Here is a 25,381-nt window from a genome sequence, read left to right on the forward strand (position 1 = left end):
TTTCCAGGGTGTTGTTTGTTTGTTGTTAGATTGGGGCCTTTCTCATAATGTAGACTAATATCCACTAATAACTGTGTGTGTGTGTGTTGTAAAACAAGGGTCCTATGAGATCTTCCATAGACTAATAAAGGCAGTGCTTGGCCCCTTGATGCCAGTTTTCCTAGAAGTGTATGTGAAAGGCCTGCTTTGTCTAGCTCCAGGGCCTGAGCAGGGTTATGGGGATACGTCAGTTCCCCCTGAAGTCCCTCTATCTGTGCTGCCCAGTAGGATTTACGTTGTTTATTTCTGGGCAGAGTTTATATATAAAACCAACTATTTCAAATGAACATTGTACAGTTTAATCGAGCTGTGGATGAGGACTACAATGACTCAGCACTGTGTACTACACTAGAAAAAGAGAGACCGAGACAAAGATAGAAATACAGAGAGAGAGAAGTAGAAAGAAAGAGAGACAGTGAAAGAGAGAGCGGGAGACAGACAGAGAGAGTGAATTTGACTCAAAACCAAATGTGTTCCACCACTCCACCCTGGACTTGAACAGACTTTACGACCAGGTCCACCTACACAACAGTGCCCATCTTCGCTCGCACCCTAAAGGATATTGCTCTCAAACTCAGCCACACCACTTCACACAGGAGCAACAGATCAATATACACCCTGCTCAGACCAGCAAGACACTCTCCCAGACCAGAGGGACCCCCCAGCCTGGACCAATACATATAGAGGAGTCACGTCAAGAAGACCTACATCCAGACCACAACACCACCAGCCAGATCCACAACCCTACCAATCACCCCCCGCAAGTCAACCATTCCCACACCCCATTTAGGCCCCCTCAGATCAGACGTATGCCCCTCCTGCCCACCCCATGCCCCCCACTCCCGTAAAGAGGGCCTCAACATGGAAGTCACACATACGCCCAGACTGTGAGCGGGCAAACAGGCCCAACCCACACTCTTACACTAACCCAAGCCAATGGCATGTGCCAGATTCTCAGCAGGCTCTTCTCACACTTACTGTCCTGAGGCCAAACCACATGACCAACAACATTGGACACTTTATGGAACACAAAGCCCTGATGATCTCGTCCTGCAATATCCAAGGCCTGAGGTTATCTGCCTTTGGCCTAAAGAGCAGGAACCTGGGCTTCAAAGAAATCAGAATACAGACATTATCATCCTACAAGAAACATGGTATAGAGGAGATGGACCCAATGGTTGTCCTCTAGGTTACAGAGAGCTGTTAGTCCCATCCACCACACTACCAGGTGTGAAACAGGGAAGGGACTCAGGGGGTATGCTAATTTGGTATAGAGCAGACCTAATTCACTCGTGAATGAATGAAAACAGGAACATTTTACATTTGGCTAGAAATTCAAAAGGAAATGATCTTAACAGACAAAAATGTCCTCTTCTGTGATACCTATATCCCCGCACTAGAATCCCCATATTTTAATGAAGACTTCCCCTCCAGGATGGAGAAGATATCAATCATTTCCAGGCCCAGGGACATGTACTAGTGGCGACCTAAATGCCAGAACCTGACACCCTCGGCACACAGGGTGTTAATTGTTTACTCCATGTGTAACTCTGTGTTGTCTGCTCACACTGCTATGCTTTATCTTGGCCAGGTCGCAGTTGCAAATGAGAACTTGTTCTCAACTATCCTACCTGGTTAAATAAAGGTGAAATAAAAAAATAAAAATAAAAATAAAAAGTAACAGCTGTTGGCGGAAGAAGGTGAGGACCAAGGTACAGCGTGGTACATGTTCATGTTGTTTATTGACACTGAACACTAAATAACAACAGGAATAAACAAACCAGTCCTGAAAGGTGAACAAACACTAAACAGAAATCAACTAACCCACAAAACCCATATGGGAAAAAGCTACCTAAGTATGGTTCTCAATCAGAGACAACGATAGACAGCTGTCTCTGATTGAGAACCACACCCGCCAAACAACAAAGAAATACAAAACATAGAAAATGAACATAGAATGCCCGCCCTAGTCACACCCTGGCCTAACCAAAATAGAGAATAAAAGCATCTCTACGGTCAGGGCGTGACACAGGGGGACAAACACCTGCCTGGATGTGACAGCATTCCCTCCCATATACCCCCTAGGCACAACTATGACAACATAACAAACAAAAACGGGTCACAACTCCTGCAGCTCTATTGCACCCTGGGTATGTACATAGTCAATGGTAGGCTTCGAGGGGACTCCTATGGTAGGTACACCTATAGCTCATCTCTTGGCAGTAATACTGTAGATTATTTTATCACTGACCTCAACCTTGAGTCTCTCAGAGCGTTCAGTCAGCCCACTGACACCCCTATCAGATCACAGCAAAATCACAGTCTACTTGAACAGAGCAATACTCAATCATGAGGCATCAAAGACATAGGAAATTAGTAATATTAAGAAATGCTATAGATAGAAGGAATATAGTGTGGAAATTAGGCAACAACAAATTAAATCTCTTTTAAACAACTTCCTGGACAAAACATCCCAATGTAATAGTGAATGTGTAAACTTGGCAGTAGAAAATCTTAACAGTATATTTGACCTCTTAGCTTCCCTATCAAATCAAAAAATCTCAAATGGAAAACGAAAAACAATGACAAATGGTTTGTCCAACCAAAAACATAGATACCCGGAAAACCTGAGTCTATACCTTCACTATGGTGAATCACTAAAACAATACAGAAATATACTATGCAAAAAGAATGAACAGCACGTCAGAAATCAGCTCCATGTAATTGAAGAATCCATAGACTCTAACCACTTCTGGGAAAACTGGACAACACTAAACAAACAACAACACAAATAATTATCTATCCTAAATGGAGATGTATGGATTAAACACTTTTCCAATCTTTTTGGCTCTATAACAAAGAACAAACAGCAAAAACATGATCAAATACAAATCTTAGAATCAACTATTAAAGACTACCAGAACACAGTGGATTATCCAATTACCTTGAATGAACTGCAGGACAAAGTAAAAACCCTACAACCCAAAAAAGCCTGTGGTGTTGATGGTATCCTCAAAGAAATTATAAAATATACAGACAAGAAATTCCAATTGGCTATTCTTAAACTCTTTATTAACATCATCCTTAGCTCTTGCATCTTCCCCAATATTTGGAACCAAGCCCTGATCACCCCAATCCACAAAATAACCCCACTACTGTACTGGTCCCCTTCCTGGGATATTCGTCAACAGCAACCATGGGAAAATCCTCTACATTATCATTAACAGCAGACTCGTGCATTTCCTCAATGAAAATAATTTACTGAGCAAATGTCAAATTGGCTTTTTACCAAATTACCGTACAACAGACCATGTATTCACCATGCACATCCTAATTGACAAACATACAAACCAGTCTTCTCATGCTTTGTTGATTTCAAAAATGCCTTTGACTCAATTTGACATGAGGGTCTGCTATACAAATTGATGGAAAGTGGTATTGGTGGAAAAACATACTACATTATAAAATCCATGTACACAAACAACAAGTTTGCTGTTAAAAGGGGCAAAAAATACAACATTTTCCTCCCACAGGGCTGTGGGGTGAGACAGGGATGTAGTTTTAGCACCACCCTCTTCAACATATAAATCAATGAATTGGCGAGGGTACTTCACCCGACCTCACCCAAATAGAATCTGAAGTCAAATGTTTACTGTTTGCTGATGAGCTGGTGCTTCTGTCACCAACCAAGGAGGCCATACAGCAGCACCTAGATCTTCTGTACAGATTCTTCCAGACCTGGGCCCTGACAGTAAATCTCAGTAAAACCAAAATAATGGTGTTCCAAAAAAGGTCCAGTCGCCAGTACAACAAATACAAATTCCATCTAGACACCTTAACCATAGAGCACACAAAAAAACTATACATACCTTGGCCTTAACATGAGCACCACAGGTAACTTCCACAAAGCTGTTAACGATCTGAGAGACAAGGCAAGAACGGCCTTCTATGCCATCAAAAGGAACATAACATTTGACATACTAATTAGGATCTGGCTAAAAATACTTGATTCAGTTATAGAACCCATTGCCCTTTATGGCTGTGAGGTCTGGGGTCTGCTCAACAACCAAGAATTCACAAAATGGAACAAACACCAAATTGAGACTGCATGCAGAATTCTGCAAAGATATCCTCTGAGTTCAACGTAAAACACCAATGTCACTCCCTGACCGTAGAGAGCTTTTTTATGTCTCTATTTTGGTTTAGTCAGGGTGTGATTTGGGTGGGAATTCTATGTTCTATTTTCTATGTTTTTGTATTTCTTTGTTTTGGCCGGGTATGGTTCTCAATCAGGGACAGCTGTCATTCATGGTCTCTGATTGGGAATCATATTTAGGTAGCCATTTTCCCCTCCTTTCAGTGTGTGTAGTTATCTTTGTTAGTGGCACTATAGCCCTGTGAGTGTCACGGTTGTTTTTCTGTTTCTTGGTGACATTTTAAATAAAAAGGTCTACTTACAAAGACAACCAAATAATGCATGCAGACCAGAACTAGGCCGATACCTGCTAATTATCAATATCCAGAAAAGAGCTGTTAAATTCTACAACCACCTAAAAGGAAGCGATTCCCAAACTTTCCATAACAAAGCCATCACCTACAGTGAGACGAACCTGGAGAAAAGTTCTCCAAGCAAGACGGTCCTGGGGCTCTGTTCACAAACATAAACAGACCCCACAGAGCCCCAGGACAGCAACGCAATTAGAACCAACCAAATCATGAGAAAACAAAAAGATAATTACTTGACACAATGGAAAGAATTAACAAAAAACAGAGCAAACTATAACGCTATTTGGCCCTAAACAGAGAGTACACAGAATACCTGACCACTGTGACTGACCCAAACTTAATTAAAGCTTTGACTATGTACAGACTCAGTGAGCATAGCCTTGCTATTGAGAAAGGCCGCCGTAGGCAGACATGGCTCTCAAGAGAAGACAGGCTATGTGCTCACTGCCCACAACATGAGGTGGAAACTGAGCTGCACTCCCTAACCTCCTGCCAAATGTATGACCATATTAGAGACACATATTTCCCTCAGATTACACAGATCTACAAATAATTTGAAAACAAACACAGTATTGATAAACTCCCATATCTACTGTGTGAAATTCCACAGTGTGCCATCATAGCAGCAATATTTCTGACCTGTTGCCGCAAGAAAAGGGCAACCAATGAAGAACAAACACCATTGTAAATACAACCCATATTTGTTTATTTATTCTCCCTTTTGTACTTTAACCATTTGCACATCATTACAACACTGTACATATACATAATATGATTTGAAATGTCTTTATTCTTTTGGAACCTCTGTTAGTTTAATGTTAACTGTTTTTTCACTTTTGTATATTATCTACTCCACTTGATTTGGCAATGTCAACATATGTTCCCACGTCAATAAAGCCCCTTGAATTGAGACAGAGATACACAGTGGGGAGAACAAGTATTTGATACACTGCCGATTTTGCAGGTTTTCCTACTTACAAAGCGTGTAGAGGTCTGTAATTTGTATCATAGGTACACTTCAACTGTGAGAGACGGAATCTAAAAAAAAATCCAGAAAATCACATTGTATGATTTTTAAGTAATAATTTGCATTTTATTGCATGACACAAGTATTTGATCACCTACCAAGCAGTAGGAATTCCGTCTCTCACAGACCTGTTAGTTTTTCTTTAAGAAGCCCTCCTGTTCTCCACTCATTATCTATATTAACTGCACCTGCTTGAACTTGTTACCTGCATAAAAGACACCTGTCCACACACTCAATCAAACAGACTCCAACCTCTCCACAATGGCCGAGACCAGAGAGCTGTGTAAGGACATCAGGGATAAAATTGTAGACCTGCACAAGGGTGGGATGGGCTACAGGACAATATGCAAGCAGCTTGGTGAGAAGGCAACAACTGTTGGCACAATTATTCGAAAATGGAAGAAGTTCAAGATGAAGGTCAATCACCCTCGGTTTGGGGCTCCATGCAAGATTTCACTTCGTGGGGCATCAATGATCATGAGGAAGGTGAGGGATCAGCCCAGAACTACACTGCAGGACCTGGTCAATGACCTGAAGAGAGCTGGGACCACAGTCTCAAAGCAAACCATTAGTAACAGTCATGGATTAAAATCCTGCAGCGCACGCAAGGTCCCCCTGCTCAAGCCAGCGCATGTCCAAGCCCGTCTGAAGTTTGCCAATGACCATCTGGATGATCCAGAGGAGGAATGGGAAACACACAGCCAGGGCAACTAAGGAGTGGCTCTGTAAGAAGCATCTCAAGGTCCTGGAGTGGCCTAGCAAGTCTCCAGACCTGAACCCAATAGAAAATATTTGGAGGGAGCTGAAAGTCCGTATTGCCCAGCGACAGCCCTGAAACATGACGGATCTGGAGAAGGTCTGTATGGAGGAGTGGGCCAAAATCCCTGCTGCAGTGTGTACAAACCTGGTCAGAAACATATGATCTCTGTCATTTTAAACAAAGGTTTCTGTACCAAATATTAAGTTCTGCTTTTCTGATGTATCAAATAATTATGTCATGCAATAAAATGCAAATGAATTACTTAAAAATCATACAATGTGATTTTTCTGGATTTTTCTTTTAGATTCCGTCTCTCATAGTTGAAGTGTACCTATGATAATGATTTCAGACCTCTACATGAGCGAGAGAGCGAGAGTGACAGTCTCCTCTGCCAGCTGTTATGTGGGCTCTTTTCACAAACACAAACAGACCTCATGGAGCACCAGCACAGCAATACAATGAGACCCATACAAATCATGAGAAAACAGAAAGATAATTATTTGACACATTGGAAAGAATCAACAAAAAAAATGTGGAATATTATTTGGCCCTAAACAGAGAGTAGCAGAATACCTGACAAATGTGACTGACCCAAAATTAATGGCTCTCAAGAGATAGACAGGCTATGTGCCCACTACCCCCATCATGAGGAGGAAACCGAGCTGCACTTCCTAACCTTTGGCCAAATGTATGACCATATTAGAGACACATATTTCCCCAAGATTACACAGACCCACAAAGAATTTGAAAACAAATAGAATCTTGATAAACTGTATCTATTAGGTGAAACACCACCAGTGTCACACCCTGACCTTAGAGATCCTTATTTATTCTCTATATTTGGTTAGGTCAGGGAGTGACTCGGGTGGGAGAATCTGTTTTCTATTTCTTTGTCGTTTTTGCACAGTGTGGTTCCCAATCAGAGGCAGCTGTCTATCGTTGTCTCTGATTGAGGATCATATAATAGTTGTGATTTTCCATTTGGGTTTTGTGGGGAGTTATTTTCTGTTTAGCTGTTTTGTTTGCGTGACAGAACTGTGCGCGTTCGTTTTTCTACTTTGTTATTTTGTTGCGGTGTTCAGTTTTATAAAAAAATATGAATGCTTACCACGCTGCATCTTGGTCTCATTCCAAACAACGAATGTTACGACCAGTGTGTCTTCACAGCAGAAAGATTTGTAACCTTTTGCCACAAGAAAGGGAAACCACTAAAGGAGAAACACCATTGTAAATACAAACTATATTTATATGTTTATTTATTTTCTCTTTTGTACTTCAACTATTTGAACATTGTTACAACACTGTACATAGCCATAATTTAACATTTGAAATGGCTCGTATAAAAACCTTGAGTAATGTTTACTGTTCATTTTTTTAGTTTTTTTCCCTTGTTTCTTGAGATAGAGGTCATGAGCTCCTGAACATTTCTGTACAAAAAATGCTGGATTTAGAGTTAGATTAACATAAATACTTGTTCTGCTTTTTTTCATGAGGACCTATAAAAGGATACTACCCTCTACATCAACCATTTTAAACCAAAACTCCTAACATACAACCTGTACAACCTGACAAAATTACCTGGAAGGTGTTTTACCACCAAGGACTATCCAACAAACTTTCTGGCAAACCAACAACCAGCAGAAGAAGCACAGCAGAAACCTAAAAATGCCATCCAACCTGGAACTAGGTGAGTAATGTTCAATCTCAAGCAATGTTTAAAGCCAATAAGTAAATGCCATTACAATAACCTAGATATTATACTTCCAAGCTTGCTAATATTATCTTCAATTAGCACTGAAGTGTGAAGTGAGAGGTGTGAAAGCCCTTGAACCAACAATGTCAACAGAGAATCGCAACCTCAGAGGCCCTCTGCCCTATGGCGTCCTTACCTCCCAGTGCAGAGCCTATCATAGTACAGAAAAGACTACAAACAGATGCTCTTCAGGGACAATCCAGAGACACTATTTGCAGACTGTTAAAAGACTGGGAAAATGAGCAACTTAATTTTCCACATGCACAATCCCCTGGGATGGAACAGTGCTATAAGAGCACACTACCCCTCTGTCAAGAGACAGGGTATTGGCCCAGGGTGGAAACTCAGAATACTGGAACACGAAGCCTCAATTTGTTCAAGGTTGGAACAGTCGTCGTGCAGGGAAACTTCAAACACGTCCAAAAATACTTTTACAGAATCAAAAAGATTGCACAGCAGGAGAAGCTCTTCACCCACGCCAAGTGAGTTGGTTCACACCCCCACAGATGAACAACTCCAAGAGGAGAGTCCCCCCCCCCCAGCATAGAGCACTACTAACTTATTGAAATGAGGGATGAATTCACCCAGCTGGAGGTAAGGCAGGTGGAACTCAAACAGTATTTTTTTTTATTTAACTAGGCAGGTCAGTTAAAGAACAAATTCTTATTTATAATGACGGACTACCCTGGCCAAACCCAGACGTCACTGGGCCAATTGTGTACCGCCCTATTGGACTCCAAATCCCAGCCAGATGTGATACAGCCTGGATTCGAACTAGGGACGGTAGTGACGCATCTTGCACTGAGATGCAGTGCCTCAGACAGCTGCAGTAAGTCAACACACTCCAGTCAGCACAGACACAGACAACAGTCCAGCATAACTACACCCCCTCAACTAGACCCAGAGACCAGGAGGGGGAGAGATGTGGACTTTGGTGAGACACTGGACTTTGGTGAGACAACTTCAACAGGACAAAGAGGAAGAGAGGAAGGAGGAAGATTCAGTGGCAGGAGATGATAAAAACCCTAGAGGAGGAGAGAAGGTGAGAAAGATGAGGTGCGACAGAGAACAACTCATGAAAGAGCTGGCCACTCCCCCAGAGAAGCCAGCAGAACATCCCACCCCAGACCCTGACCACAGCCTTGACACCCCAGCAAAAAAGTCTAGATCCTGAACAGAACCTTGACAGACCAGCAGAACATCCCAGACCCTGATCACAGCCTTGACACCCCAGCAGAACAGCCCAGACCTGACCACATCCTCAACAACCCAGGGGAACAGCCCAGACCCTGACCACAGCCTCGACAACCCAGCGGAACAGCCCGACCCTGACCACAGCCTCGAAACCCCAGCGGAACAGCCCAGACCCTGACCACAGCCTCGACAACCCAGCGGAACAGCCCAGACCCTGACCACAGCCTTGACACCCCAGCAGAACAGCCCAGACCCTGACCACAGACTCGACACACCAGCGGAACAGCCCAGACCCTGACCACAGCCTTGACACCCCAGCGGAACAGCCCAGACCCTGACCACAGACTCGACACACCAGCGGAACAGCCCAGACCCTGACCACAGACTCGACACCCCAGCGGAACAGCCCAGACCCTGACCACAGACTCGACACACCAGCGGAACAGCCCAGACCCTGACCACAGCCTTGACACACCAGCGGAACAGCCCAGACCCTGACCACAGACTCGACACACCAGCGGAACAGCCCAGACCCTGACCACAGACTCGACACACCAGCAGAACAGCCCAGAACCTGACCACAGACTCGACACACCAGCAGAACAGCTCAGACCCTGACCACAGACTCGACACACCAGCAGAACAGCCCAGACCCTGACCTCAGACTCGACACACCAGCGGAACAGCCCAGAACCTGACCACAGCCTCGACACCCCAGCAGAACAGCCCAGACCCTGACCGCAGTCTCGACACCCCAGCAGAAAATATAAATTAAATCAAATCAAATTGTATTTGTCACATACACATGGTTAGCAGATGTTAATGCGAGTGTAGCGAAATGCTTGTGCTTCTAGTTCCGACAATGCAGTAATAACCAACAAGTAATCTAACTAACAATTCCTAAACTACTGTCTTATACACAGTGTAAGGGGATAAATAATATGTACATAAGGATATATGAATGAGTGATGGTACAGAGCAGCATAGGCAAGATACAGTAGATGATATCGAGTACAGTATATACATATGAGATGAGTATGTAAACAAAGTGGCATAGTTAAAGTGGCTAGTGATACATGTATTACATAAGGATGCAGTCGATGATATAGAGTACAGTATATATGTATGCATATGAGATGAATAATGTAGGGTAAGTAACATTATATAAGGTAGCATTGTTTAAAGTGGCTAGTGATATATTTACATAATTTCCCATCAATTCCCATTATTAAAGTGGCTGGAGTTGAGTCAGTGTGTTGGCAGCAGCCACTCAATGTTAGTGGTGGCTGTTTAACAGTCTGATGGCCTTGAGATAGAAGCTGTTTTTCAGTCTCTCGGTCCCAGCTTTGATGCACCTGTACTGACCTCGCCTTCTGGATGATAGCGGGGTGAACAGGCAGTGGCTCGGGTGGTTGATGTCCTTTATGATCTTTATGGCCTTCCTGTAACATCGGGTGGTGTAGGTGTCCTGGAGGGCAGGTAGTTTGCCCCCGGTGATGCGTTGTGCAGACCTCACTACCCTCTGGAGAGCCTTACGGTTGAGGGCGGAGCAGTTGCCGTACCAGGCGGTGATACAGCCCGCCAGGATGCTCTCGATTGTGCATCTGTAGAAGTTTGTGAGTGCTTTTGGTGACAAGCCGAATTTCTTCAGCCTCCTGAGGTTGAAGAGGCACTGCTGCGCCTTCTTCACGATGCTGTCTGTGTGAGTGGACCAATTCAGTTTGTCTGTGATGTGTATGCCGAGGAACTACCAACCCAGCAAACCTCACCCCCTCCTAGCAGCACATATGAAAACCATTCGACACCCGTCAAGGACACGTCAAAGCCACAGATTGTACTCCTTATGGACATGAATGGGAAATACATACAAGAACATTTACATTTCCTCAAACACCCAGCGCGCCCTAGATCTGCTGTCTGAGGACCAACTAGGGTCACCCAGCCACATCCCAATTCACAGGCACAAACGACCTGAGAGCACAGCAAGAAAGGGTGGCCACAGACTGCTTGAAAAAGCTTCTTCCACTTCCCCCACCTTTATGAGTGCAATATTTACTGTTAATTTCCATAAGTTTTTTTTTATAGTTTGAGTCTTCTCACTTTTGTTAATTTCACTTGCTTTGGCAATGTAAACATGTTCCCCATGTCAATGAAGCCCCATGGAATTGAGAAGGGGAGAGAGACTGAGTGAGAGAGACTGAGTGAGAGAGACTGAGTGAGAGAGACTGAGTGAGAGAGACTGAGTGAGAGAACTACATTTGTTGTGTTATTCTCTCTGCTGGAAGAGACAAGTCAATATAGTCAGTTGTAGAGAGGAGAAGAGTCCTTTCATTTCTCAGAAAGGACTATGACAAAAACACTAAGAAACATGTATAGTCTCACAGGCACTATACATCTCTCTCTATCTCACACACACACACACACACACACACACACACACACACACACACACACACACACACACACACACACACACACACACACACACACACACACACACACACACACACACACACACACACACACACACACACACACACACACACACACAGACACACACACACATCCAGCCGTATCTCAATGCAGTATCAATCTGTCGGTCATATAATTGAGGGTTTACTGTACAGTCCCTTTCTGCTAAGCCCTGCTATCTGCAGGCCACACACGTTCTCTCTTTCTGTCTCTCAAACACACACACACACACAGCTCTAACATACCGCTCTCGTTGGGGCACATCTGATTAAGTCAGCTCTGTAAATTAGTCTTCACATATGAGGGAGATATTAAAGGAGGAGAGGAGAGAGGAGAAGGGAAGGAGGGAAGCAACAGGTTACGGCAAGAGAATAGGGGGGGTAGAGGAGTTTGAGATTATCAACAGTGTAGGTAAAGCAGGCCTCAGGGCAATCCAAGCCGTCTGTCAAACTAATTACTATCTCTCTATTAAATCAAAGGACAAGTGATCTACAGAGCAACCCTGTACTCAAGTTAACACACATTTTCTATTCCATATGATGTCTCGTGTAAAAATAGTAGTTGTAATAATGTATTGCATCAACAAAATAACACTGACATCTTAGACATGCAGAGCATGTGCATGTGCTGCCGAGCACCTAACATGTGCCTGAGCACACATACAAACACATACACACACGCACTCACACTCACACAGGCCATACACACACGTGTCAGTCACACCTGATGTTACGCACACACGCACGCGCTAGGACGCACAAAAACACGTGTGACTGCACACACATGCACATGAAAACACACTGATTCTCTATACATATGGATGGATGGATGGATGGATGGATGGATGGATGGATGGATGGATGGATGGATGGATGGATGGATGGATGGATGAATGTGAGCAGTATAGGCTCTACTGTGCAAATGGCACAAGCATTTCATATATTTTCTTTTAAATGAATCATGGGGTTCAAAAACCTATAATGTATGCTGATCAAAAATATAATCGTAGCATGTGAAGTGTTCGTTTCATGAGCTGAAATAAAAGACCCAGAAATGGTCCATACTCATACAAAGCTTATTTCTCCAAAATGTTGCAGACAAATGTATTTACATTCCTGTTAGTGAACATTTCTCCTTTGCCAAAATAATCCTTCCACCTGACAGGTGTGACATATCAAGAAGCTGATTAAACAGCATGATCATTACACAGTTGCACCTTGTGCTGGGGACAATAAAAGGCTACTCTAAAATGTGCAGTTTTGTACCACAACACAATGCCACAGATGTATCAAGTTTTGAGGGAGCTTGCAACTGGTATACTGACTGCAGGAATGTCCATCAGAGCTGTTGCCAGATAATTGAATGATCATTTCTCTACCATAAGTGTTGTTTTAGAGAATTTGGCAGTATGTCCAACTGACCTCACAACCTCAGACCACATGTAACCACGCCAACCCAGGACCTCCACATCCAGCTTCTTCACCTGCGGGATGGTATGAGAGCCACCCGGACAGCTGATGCAACTGTAGGTTTGCGCAACCGAATAATCTCTGCACAAACTGTCAGAAAATTCTCAGGGAAGCTCATCTGCTCATCTGCAGGCTCATCATCCTCACCAGGGTCTTGACCTGACTGCCATTCGACATTGTAACCTACTTCAGTGGGCAAATGCTCACCTTCGATGGCCACTGGCACGCTGGAGAAGTACGCTCTTCACGGATGAATACCAGTTTCAACTCCACCGGGCAGATGGCAGACAGCGTGTATTGCGTCATGTGGATGAGCGGTTGCTGATGTCAACGTTGTGAACAGAGTGCCCCATGGTGGCGGTGGGGTTATGGTATGGTGTTTGCTGATGTCAACGTTGTGAACAGAGTGCCCCATGGTGGCGGTGGGGTTATGGTATGGTGTTTGCTGATGTCAACGTTGTGAACAGAGTGCCCCATGGTGGCGGTGGGGTTATGGTATGTTCAGGAATGAGCTACGGACAATGAACACAATTGCATTTTATCAATGGATATTTGAATGAACAAAGATACTGTGATGATATCCTGAGGCCCATTGTCGCGCCATTCATGCGCTGCATTACCTAAGTTTCAGCATGATCATGCACAGTCCCATGTCACAAGGATCTGTACACAAGTTCTGTTCCAGTTCCCGCAAATATCCAGCAACTTCACACAGCCATAAAAGAGGAGTGGGACAACATTCCACAGGCCACAATCTACAACCTGATTATCTCTATGCGAAGGAGATGTGTCGTGCTGCATGAGGCACATGATGGCCACACCAGATGCTGACCTTTAAGGTATCTGTGACCAACAGATGCATATCTGTATTCCCAGTCATGTAAAATCCATAGATTAGGGCCTAATTTATTTATTTCAATTGACTGATTTCCATGTATGAACTGTAACTCAGTAACATTTTTTTTAATTAATGCGTTTATATTTTGTTTCGTATATTTCATATCTATATTTTTCACCATCTTCAATATTTAAAGTGCAATTCCAATATAAACATGATAAACATGTTGAGAGGGAGAAACACAACACAAGTAAATGAAGGCCAGCCAGCAAATCATTACTACTATAAACCCACCATTACCATGACACTACATTATTTTGTGCTTGTAATTTCTGCCCTGCATGTGGACAGGAGGACAGTTCTCATGTGTTCTTGTCATGATTCTATGTCATAGCTTCTAGAACCTCCATGGTGTTCCGAGAGAGAGCGCAAGATCCACTGCTGGGTGTCCTATTGCTGGAGCACTGTACTGTGTAGTGTACGCACGCATACAAACACAGAGTGTAAGTTCAGTAGGCTGATCTCATTCTATCTGCACAATTGATCAGCTGAAGTATATAATAGGCCTGCACTGTGTTCTGCTGTCTGATACTGTATTCTACTGTCTGATACTGTGTTCTGCTGTCTGACACTGTGTTCTGCTGTCTGACACTGTGTTCTACTGTCTGACACTGTGTTCTACTGTCTGATACTGTATTCTACTGTCTGATACTGTGTTCTACTGTCTGACACTGTGTTCTACTGTCTGATACTGTGTTCTACTGTCTGACACTGTGTTCTGCTGTCTGACACTGTGTTCTGCTGTCTGACACTGTGTTCTACTGTCTGACACTGTGTTCTACTGTCTGACACTGTGTTCTACTGTCTGACACTGTGTTCTACTGTCTGATACTGTGTTCTGCTGTCTGACACTGTGTTCTGCTGTCTGACACTGTGTTCTACTGTCTGACACTGTGTTCTACTGTCTGATACTGTGTTCTACTGTCTGATACTGTGTTCTGCTGTCTGACACTGTGTTCTACTGTCTGACACTGTGTTCTACTGTCTGACACTGTGTTCTACTGTCTGATACTGTGTTCTACTGTCTGACACTGTGTTCTACTGTCTGATACTGTGTTCTGCTGTCTGACACTGTGTTCTACTGTCTGACACTGTGTTCTACTGTCTGACACTGTGTTCTGCTGTCTGACACTGTGTTCTACTGTCTGACACTGTGTTCTACTGTCTGACACTGTGTTCTACTGTCTGACACTGTGTTCTACTGTCTGATACTGTGTTCTACTGTGTTCTGCAATTCAGATTTCAAGAGACAGTAAGAGAAAGAAAGATGAAAAAGAAAGAAGGAGAATGGGGAGGTGAAGAGAGGTGTGTAAATCCATTAGAGGGGTTCTTGTTACCTCAGTGTGTTCAGCTCTAGCAGCTATAGCTATAGCAGACACTTACACCTGCTCAGGTCCTGCTCAATACCAGTTGTCCTATAGAAGGAATTGGAGTTCTGTCTCATCCCGCACCACATGAAATATCTGTGCAATCTCCTCGCTATCCCAGATTCCTCTGGTCTAACACACACAGACAAACACACGACTCTGTACTCAACTAAGTGTGTGTTTGTGTGTGTCTCAGTTAAATTATCTTGTTTTCTAGGCTCTGTTCAACATTTTATTTTCATTTCTCCCTCCAGGACAAAACACAGCACTTTATGAATGTTTCTCTGTGATATTGCTCTATCATTTTTCCAGGGTCAGGGGAAGATGGGTTCTGCGGGTCACGGCTGTTGGCCGTGGGCTGAGGGAAGAAAGGCTGTTTTATGGTTAATGTCTTTCAACTCCAGAATCTGAGCGGCTAATACCATCATCAGGCCTCATTGTATTGGTCAAACGAGGCATCAAGCAGTCAACAGCACTCTATAGAACTCCCCAAGGTAAATGAGAGACAAACAGCAAATGATTTTAAAAAAAGGAATTGTCCATATTCGTCACCATGGGTGTAATAAGAGTACGCCGGGGCCTCTTCTCTAAATGTGAACCTCATAGCTAGCAATAAAGCAGACCCACACACATTATTGTGTCTTGAGGGTACACTTATTAGAGAGAGAGAGAGAGAGACCTATATGAGTTCCCACAAATAAGACCTGGGGTATTATTAAAAGTGACGGCCTCAATCTCCAGAACAATCCTCTGCTATCCTCCAAGGGGAGATTTAAGCCAGAAATAGCAGAGGCTTAAGCATCTTTTCCAAAGTTAGGCAAAGTGTCTAATGAAATATTGTCTGAGTAAGTGTGTTGGTGTCTAAGTGTGTGCTTTTCTCCTTTCAAAATCAAACAGTGCCTGTAACACAGAGCTCAAAACTAGAGAGAGAAGAGGACAATCTATGAAATTCAATTTCTACTCCTCCTGCCCCAAATCTCCAAATACCACCTAATGCATGGAAATGCTTCATTCTATAGCTACACAAGATATCTCCAGGAGTGATGAGTATAATATTTGTCTTTATCTGTTGTTGTCTTTTTGCTAGCTAGGGCCATCTGCTTTAAGTGCTGCCTGTTTTCCCAGTAGCCTACTTGTGTGAACTGCTGACTGCTATTAACCTGCAGATGATTGTTGACACACAAACCAGGATTAAGGGGCAAGTCAACTTGTGACTGTTGTTGTTTTGGTAATCAGTGTCTGTATTGAGGGGGAGTGGTGTCTCCTCTCCTAGGCAATCAGCAATTAGTACCGGGAGCTGTGCTCTTCACCTTTGCAAAGCAACTAGTATTAGTAATTCAGTCTCCTCTGTTTTCTCAGTGGCAGCTGTAAGCCAGTTGTATCAGCAGCTGTCTTGTCGCAAAACTAAGGCTGTCATCGAAACAAAAAAGGTTCTGCCAAGTTATTCAAGGAAAGAGAGGAAGGCTCCACACCACTCTCTCACTTGAGTATCCTACCTAGTTATTTTCAGATCTCATTTAGCTCTTTTGTAGCTTTGGCAACTACATGTGTTTTTCTATCCCAGTTCACTCCTCTCCTTGTAGGCTTTACAGACGATTCCCACCACTTGGCTGTAAACCTTCTAATTTAGTGTACCCTGCGCGCACAATCCATGTGGAATTCCTGGTCTCTGGCAGCATTTGGAACTACCGATATGTGGTCAAGAATGCAGAGTTCATCTCAGCCTATGCTGCCCTTCTGTCCCTTAACATTTTTGGCCCTGACTGAGACATGGTTCACCCCAGAGAACACTGCTACTCCAGTGTAGCAGTAACTACGTTTTCTCTCATAGTCCAAGAGTATCTGGTCATCACGGTGGTGGCACAGGGCTACTCATTTCTCCTAAATAGAGATTTTCTCTTTTCTCCCTCTCTCACCTGTCCATCTCTTCATTTGAATTCTACTGTCAATTGTCCACTCAAGCTTAATATTGTTTTCATATATTGCCCACCAGGTGACCTTAGAAAGTTCCTCAATGAGCTTGACACCTTGATAAGCTAATTTCCTGACAATGGCTCACTACTCTTCGTACTTGGCGACTTCAACCTCCCGATGTTTGCCTTCGATTAATTTCTTTCCAACCCAACTCTTTCCCCTCTTTGCCTCTTGACCTCATCCTTTCCCAGAACCCTCCCACTCACAAGGCATGCAATACACTTGACCTCATCGTCACTAGAGGCTGTCCGCCAACTAATCTCACTGCAACCCTCCAGGTCTCTGATCACTACTTTCTTTCCTTTTCTGTCTCCCTCTCCTCCAACCCTAACCACTCAGCCCCTACCCAGATGGTCATGCAATGTTGCAATCTTAGCTCTTTCTCATCTCTCCCTTTTGCTAAATTATTCTCCCTCATGTCTCTGCCTCTTCAACCCTACTCTCCTCCCTTTCAGAATCCTATGACTTGCACTGTCACCTTTCCTCCCTCCCAGCTCGGCCTTCCCCTCCTGCTCCGTGGCTGAGTGACTCATTGCATGCTTACAGAACAGGGCTGCGGGCAGCTGAGCGAAAATGGAGGAAAACTAAACTTCTGGAGGACCCTTCATCCTTCCACTCTCTCCTCTCTACCTCACCCCTCTACCTTGTCTAATTCTATATCCACTACTAAAGCCGCTTTCTATCACTCAAAATGTCAGGCATCTGCCTCTAACACTAGGAAACTATTTTCTACCTTCTCCTCCCTCCTTAACTTTTTATGGCTGCAGTGGCAGTATTGAGTAGCTTGGGTGAAAAGGTGCCCATTGTAAACAGCCAGCTCCTCAATCTCAGTTGCTAATATATGCATAGTATTATTCGTATTGGATAGAAAACACTCTACAGTTTTCAAAACTGTTAAAATATTGTCTGTGAGTATAACAGAACTGATATTGCAGGCAAAACCCTGAGGAAAATCCAAACAGGAAGTGGCTTCTATTTTGAAAACGCCATGTTCCATAGCCTCGCTTTGCTGGATTTAAAGGGATATGAACCAGATTCCTTTTCCTATCGCTTCCTCAAGGTGTCAACAGTCTTCACACATAGTTTCAGGCTTTTATTTGGAAAAATGAGCCAGAACGATAACATCGTGTCAAGTGGTCACCTGAGTTTTGCTCGCGCAACAGAGTTTGGATAGGTATTGCTTTTCCCTCTCCTACTGTGAAAGACATTTGCAGTTGATATATTATTGATTATATATTTTAAAAACAACCTGAGGATTGATTATAAACAACGTTTGATATGTTTCTGTGGACATTATGGAAACTATTTGGAATTTTTGTCTGCGTTGTCGTGACTTCTCTTTCCTGTGGATTTCTGAACATAACGCGACAAACAAACGGAGGTATTTTGGATATAAAAATAATCCTTATGGAGCAAAAGGAACATTTGTTGTGTAACTGGGAGTCTCGTGAGTGAAAACATCCGATTGCTTTCGCCTTAAAGCATAATTTCAAAATCTGACACGACAGGTGGATTAACAAAAGGCTAAGCTTTGTTGGGGCGGCGTAGCCTAGTGGTTAGAGCGTTGGACTAGTAACCGCAAGGTTGAGAGTTCAAACCCCCGAGCTGACAAGGTACAAATCTGTCATTTTGCCCCTAAACAGGCAGTTAACCCACTGTTCCCAGGCCGTCATTGAAAATAAGAACATGTTCTTAACTGACTTGCCTGGTTAAATAAAGGTAAAAAAATTTTTAAAATCCTGTATTGCACTTGTGATTTCATGAATGTAAATATTTGTAGTAAAATGTATTGAATGTAGCGCTTTGTTATTCAGCGGTTGTTGATGACACTTATCTCGATAGGCGGATTGCAGCCATAACAAGTTAACCTCTCTTGGGTAGGTGGCAGTATTTTCACGTCCGGATGAAAAGCGTGCCCAAAGTAAACTGCCTTTTACCCAGGCCCAGAAGCTAGGATATGCATATAATTGGATTTGGATAGAAAACACTCTAAAGTGTGTCAACCAGATTCCTTTCCCTATGGCTTCCACATGATGTGACCAGTCTTTAGACATAGCTTCAGCCTTTTATTCTGAAAAATGAGCGAGAACGATCACATCTCGTCAGTGGATGGCTGGGTGCCAGCAGAGTTTTGCATGTGCCAACAGCTTGGAGCAGACATTTTCTCTCTCTCTCCTATTGAAAATGCTACGGTCCGGGTGAAATAGTATCGATTATTTATTATAAAAACGACCTGAGGATTGATTATAAAAAACATTTGACATGTTTCTACGAACTTTACGGATACTATTTGGAATTTTCGTCTGCCCGTCGTGACTGCTCGAGCCTGTGGATTACTGAACATAACGTGCCAACCAAATGGAGGTATTTTGGATATAAAAACAATCTTTATGGAACAAAAGGAACATTTATTGTGTAAGTAAGAGTCTCGTGAGTGCAAACATCCGAAGATCATCAAAGGTAAGCGATTCATTTTATTGCTTTTCTGGCTTTGCTGCTAGCTGTTTGTAATGTTACATAAACGCTTGGTTTGCTTTTGCCATAAAGCTTTTTTAAAATCTGACATGCCAGGTGGATTAACAACAAGCTAAACTGTGTTTTGCTATATTGCACTTGTGATTTCATGAAAATGTAATATTTTTTGTAATTTAATTTGAATTTGGAGCTCTGCGGATGTTGACGAAAATGATCCCGCTAACGGGATGGGTGCGCCAAGAAGTTAATCTTTATTTTGATGTATTACACTTGTGATTTTATGAAAGTTAAATATTTATAATTCTGTAGTTTGAATTTTGCGCCCTGCAATTTCACCGGATGTTGGCCAGGTGGGACGCTACTGCCCATAAGAAGCTAATCTTCTACTCCCTCCCTACTCCCTCTCTGTGATTGACTTTTCATCCACTTTGACGACAGTCGCATCTCATTCCCTCAGCCTATTGAGTCCACTGGTCCCGTTCACACCAGATCTACACTATGAAACCCTGATAATAGGTCAACCCAGTTGCAACACTCACTACCAAGTTCCAAACTGCTTCTGGAAGCAACTTCAGCTCAATAACTATTAATCGGAAGCTTCATTAAGCGGCAGGGCAGATGCACACAAGCCTAAGATCACCAAGTGGTGTTAAGCTCGCCGCCATTGGACTCTGGAGCAGTGGAAACTCTTTCTCTGGAGTAATGCATCACGCTTCACCGTCTGGCAGTCAAATGGATGAATCTCGGGTTGATGCCAGTAGAACACAACCTGGAGGAATAACACAACCAAGAGGAATAATGGTCTGGGGCCGTTTAGTTCCAGCTACGTGAAATATCAATGTTACAGCATACAATGACATTCTAGATGAATCTGTGCTTCCAACTTTGTGACAACAGTTTGGGGAACGCCCTTTCCTATTTCAGCATGACAATGCCCCAGTGCACAAAGCAAGGTCAACCCAAACAAACACCTTTGGGATGAATTGGAATGCCAACCTCGAGCCAGGCCTTATCTCCCAACATCAGTTGCCAACCTCTTGTGGCTGAATGGCAGTAAGTCCCTGCAGCAATGTTCCAACATCTAGTGGAAAGCCTTTCCAGAAGAGTGCAGGTTGTTATAGGAGCAAAGGGGGAACCAACTCTATATTAATGCCCATGATTTTGGAAAAATATTTTAGATGAGCAGGTTTGCACCTACTTTTGCCATGTAGGGAATCTTAATATGAATGCACTAACTGTAACGCAAGATGCAAGATGGCGCCGACAGAGAAGGTCGCCTCACTTCTTGTACGTATTTTTTTTAAATGTATTATTTCTGTCATTGTTAGTCCAGAAAATTTTAAGAGACATTACATACAGTCAGGAAGAACTATTGGATATCAGAGCGACGTCAACTTACCAACATTACGACCAGGAATACGACTTTCCCGCAGTGGATCTTTGTTCGCACCACCACCCAGGGCATTTGATCTGATCCCACAGAAGAGGTAGACAGAGCGGCCTCCTGGTCAGACTTCAGAGGCGTGCACACCACCCACCACTTCCGAGTATATTACTTGCCAAAGTCCAGTCTCTAGATAACAAGGTATAAGAAATTAGAGCAAGGGTTGCTTTCCAGAGAGACGTAAGGGATTGTAACACACTGTTTCACGGGAACATGGTTTTCCCTGGATATGTTGTCGGAGTTGATACGGCCACCGGGATTCTTGATGGGAAGAAATGTGGGGGTGTATGTTTCATGGTTAACGACTCATGGTGTAATTGTAACAACATACAGGAACTCAAGTCCTTTTCTTCCCCTGACCTAGAATTCCTTACAATCATATATCTTATGATTATCTCCCAAGAGAATTCTCTTGCCGTTACCATGACGGCCCTCAAGGAACTTTATTAGACTATGCAAACTGGAAACCATATAGCTGGGGATTTGAACAAAGCAAATTTGAGAACAAGGCTTCTTAAATTATATCAGCATATTGATTGTAGCACTCGTGCGGGCAATACACTGGATCACTGCTACTCTAACTTCCGCGATGCATGCAAAGCCCTCCCCTGACCACGACTCCATTTTGCTCCTCCCGTCCCATAGGCAGAATCTCAAACAGGATGTAACCATGACAAGAACTATTCAACGCTGGTCTGACCTATCGAAATCCACGCTTCAAGATTGCTTTGATCAAGCAGACTGGGAAATGTTCAGGGCAGCCTCAGAGAAAAATATTGATTTATACGTTGATTCGGTGACTGAGTTTATAAGAAAGGACATTGGAGATGTTGTACTCACTGTGACTAAAACCTACCCGAACCAGAAACCGTGGATAGATGGCGGCATTCGCGCAAAACTGAGAGCACAAACCACCAAATTTAAACACGGAAAGATGACTGGGAATACACCTGAATACAAACAGTCTAGTTATTCCCTCCGCAAGGCAATCAAACAAGGGGATTGTCGGTATAAGGACAAAGTGAAGTCACAATTTAACGGCTCAGACACGAGACGTATGTGGCAGGGTCTACAGTAAATCACAGACTCCAAAAAGAAAACCAGCCATGTCACGGACACCAAATTCTTGCTTGCAGACAAACTAAAAACCTTCTTTGCTCACTTTGAGGATAATACAATGCCACCAACAAGGCCTGCAACCAAAGACTGCGGGGCCTTCTTCTCTGTGGCAGACGTGATTAAGACATTTAAACGTGTTAACCCTCGCAAGGCTTCCGGCCAGACGGCATCCCTAGCCGCGTCCTCAGAGCATGCACGGACCAGCTGGCTGGTGTGTTTACGGACACATTCAATCAATCCCTATCACAGTCTGCAGTCCCCACATGCTTCAAGATGGTCTCCATTGTTCCTGTACCCAAGAAGGCAAAGGTAACTGAACGACCACTTCTGTCATCATGAAGTGCTATGAGAGACAAGTCAAGAATCATATCGCCTCCACTTTGCCAAAGCACAGCCCCCACACCACTAGAGGGATATCTTCAACCACCAACTTACCATCCTGAGACAAGGCCGAATATAGCCCACAAAGATCTCAATCACAGCACAACCCAAGGCGAGGCGCCAACCCAGACAGGAAGATCACGTCAGTGACTCAACCCACTCAAGTGGCACACTCCTCCTAGGGATGGCATGGAAGAGCACCAGTAAGCCAGTGACTCAGCCCCTGTAATAGGGATAGAGGCAGAGAATACCTAAACCAACTTCAATTTGCTTACTGCCCCAATAGGTCCACAGACGATGCAATCGCCATCACACTGCCCTATTCCATCTGGACAAGAAGAATACCTATGTAAGAATGCTGTTCATTGAATACAGCTCAGCATTCAACACCATAGTACCCTCCAAGCTCATCATTAAGCTTGAGGTCCTGGGTCTTAACCCCGCCCTGTGCAATTGGGTCCTGGACTTACTGACGGGTCACCCCCAAGTGGTGAAGGTAGGAAACATCATCTCCAATTCGCTGATCCTCAACACTGGGCCCCCACAAGGGTGCATGCTCAGCCCTCCCTGTTCACACATGACTGCACTCCTTCAACTCAATCATCATGTTTTCAGATGACAAAACAGCCGTCCCCCTCTCTCCTCTGGTATTCTCTGCCTCTATCCCTATTACAGGGGCTGAGTCACTGGCTTACTGGTGCTCTTCCATGCCATCCCTAGGAGGAGTGCGCCACTTGAGTGGGTTGAGTCACTGACGTGATCTTCCTGTCTGGGTTGGCGCCTCGCCTTGGGTTGTGCTGTGATTGAGATCTTTGTGGGCTATATTCGGCCTTGTCTCAGGATGGTAAGTTGGTGGTTGAAGATATCCCTCTAGTGGTGTGGGGGCTGTGCTTTGGCAAAGTGGGTGGGGTTATATCCTTGCTGTTTCGCCCTGCCCGGGGGTATCGTCAGACGGGGCCACAGTGTCTCCCGACACCTGTCTCAGCCTCCAGTATTTATGCTGCAGTAGTTTGTGTCGGGGGGGCTAGGGTCAGTCTGTTATATCTGGAGTATTTCTCCTGTCTTATCCAGTGTCCTGTGTGATTTCAGTATGCTCTCTCTAATTATTTATTTTTCTCGGAGGAGGACTTGAGGATGCCTCAGGACTACCTGGCATGATGACTCCTTGCTGTCCCCAGTCCCCCTGGCCGTGCTGCTGCTCCAGTTCTGCTCCAATGTTCTGCCTGCGGTGATGATACCCTGACCTGTTCACCGGACGTGCTACCTGTCCCAGACCTGCTGTTTTCAACTCTCTAGAGACAGCAGGAGCGGTAGTGATACTCTGAATGATCGGCTATGAAAAGCCAACTGCCATTCACTCCTGAGGTGCTGACCTGAGGCACCCTCGACAACCACTGTTATTTTTATCATTTGACCCTGCTGGTCATCTATGAACATTTGAACATCTTTGCCATGTCCTGTTATAATCTCCACCCGGCACAGCCAGAAGAGGACTGGCCACCCCTCATAGCCTGGGTCCTCTCTAGGTTTCTTCCTAGGTTTTGGCCTTTCTAGGGAGTTTTTCCTAGCCACTGTGCTTCTACACCTACATTGCTTGCTGTTTGGGGTTTTAGGCTGGGTTTCTGTACAGAACTTTGAGATATCAGCTGATGTAAGAAGGGCTTTAGAAATACATTTGATTTGGTGGTCTTGATTACCAACATCGACGAGACAGCCTACATGGAGGGGGTGAGGGCCCTCGGAGTGTGGTGTCAGGAAAACAACCTCTCACTCAACATCAGCAAAACAAAGGAGATGATTGTGGACTCCAGGAAACAGCGGAGTGAGCATCCCCCTATCCACAGACAGGACGGCAGTGGAGAAGGTGGAAAGTTTTACGTTCCTTGTCGTACACATCACAAACAACCTGAAATGGTCCAACCACACAGGCAGTGTGTTGAAGAAGGCACAACAGCACCTCTTCAATCTCAGGCGGCTGAGAACATTTGGCTTGTCACCTAAAACACTCAGAAACATTTACAGATGCACATTTGAGAGCATCCTGTTGGGCAGTATCACCGCCTGGTACGGCAGCTGCACCGCAAGGCTCTCCAGAGGGTAATGCAGTCTGCACAACTCATCACCGGGGGTAAACTACCTGCATTCCAGGACACCTACATCGCTCATCCATATATTTACATTTATATATTATTTAATTCCTTTACTTAGATTTGTGTGTATTAGGTAGTTGGTGTGGAATTCTTAGATTACTGTTAGATACATTTTTATTTATTTAATACCTCTTGAGACTAGGGGGCAGTATTTTGATGTTTGGATGAAAAACGTTTCCAAATGAAACTGCCTATTTCTCAGGCCCAGAAGCTGGAATATGCATATAATTAGCGTATTGGGATAGAAAACACTCAAGTTTCCCAAACTGTCAAAATATTGTGTGTGAGTATAAACAAACTGATATTGCAGGTGAAAACCTGAGGAAAATCCAACCAGGAAATGTTATTTTGAA

The 25,381-nt window shown here is 43.9% G+C and overlaps 1 pseudogene; it reads right to left on the reverse strand.

The window, feature by feature from the left end:
- Positions 1 to 25,381, reverse strand: part of LOC118357951 (F-box/LRR-repeat protein 17-like) — a 650,863-nt pseudogene that overhangs the window by 189,277 nt on the left and 436,205 nt on the right.

Source organism: Oncorhynchus keta, chromosome 25 (assembly GCF_023373465.1).
Source record: "Oncorhynchus keta strain PuntledgeMale-10-30-2019 chromosome 25, Oket_V2, whole genome shotgun sequence".
Taxonomy (NCBI): Eukaryota; Metazoa; Chordata; class Actinopteri; order Salmoniformes; family Salmonidae; genus Oncorhynchus; species Oncorhynchus keta.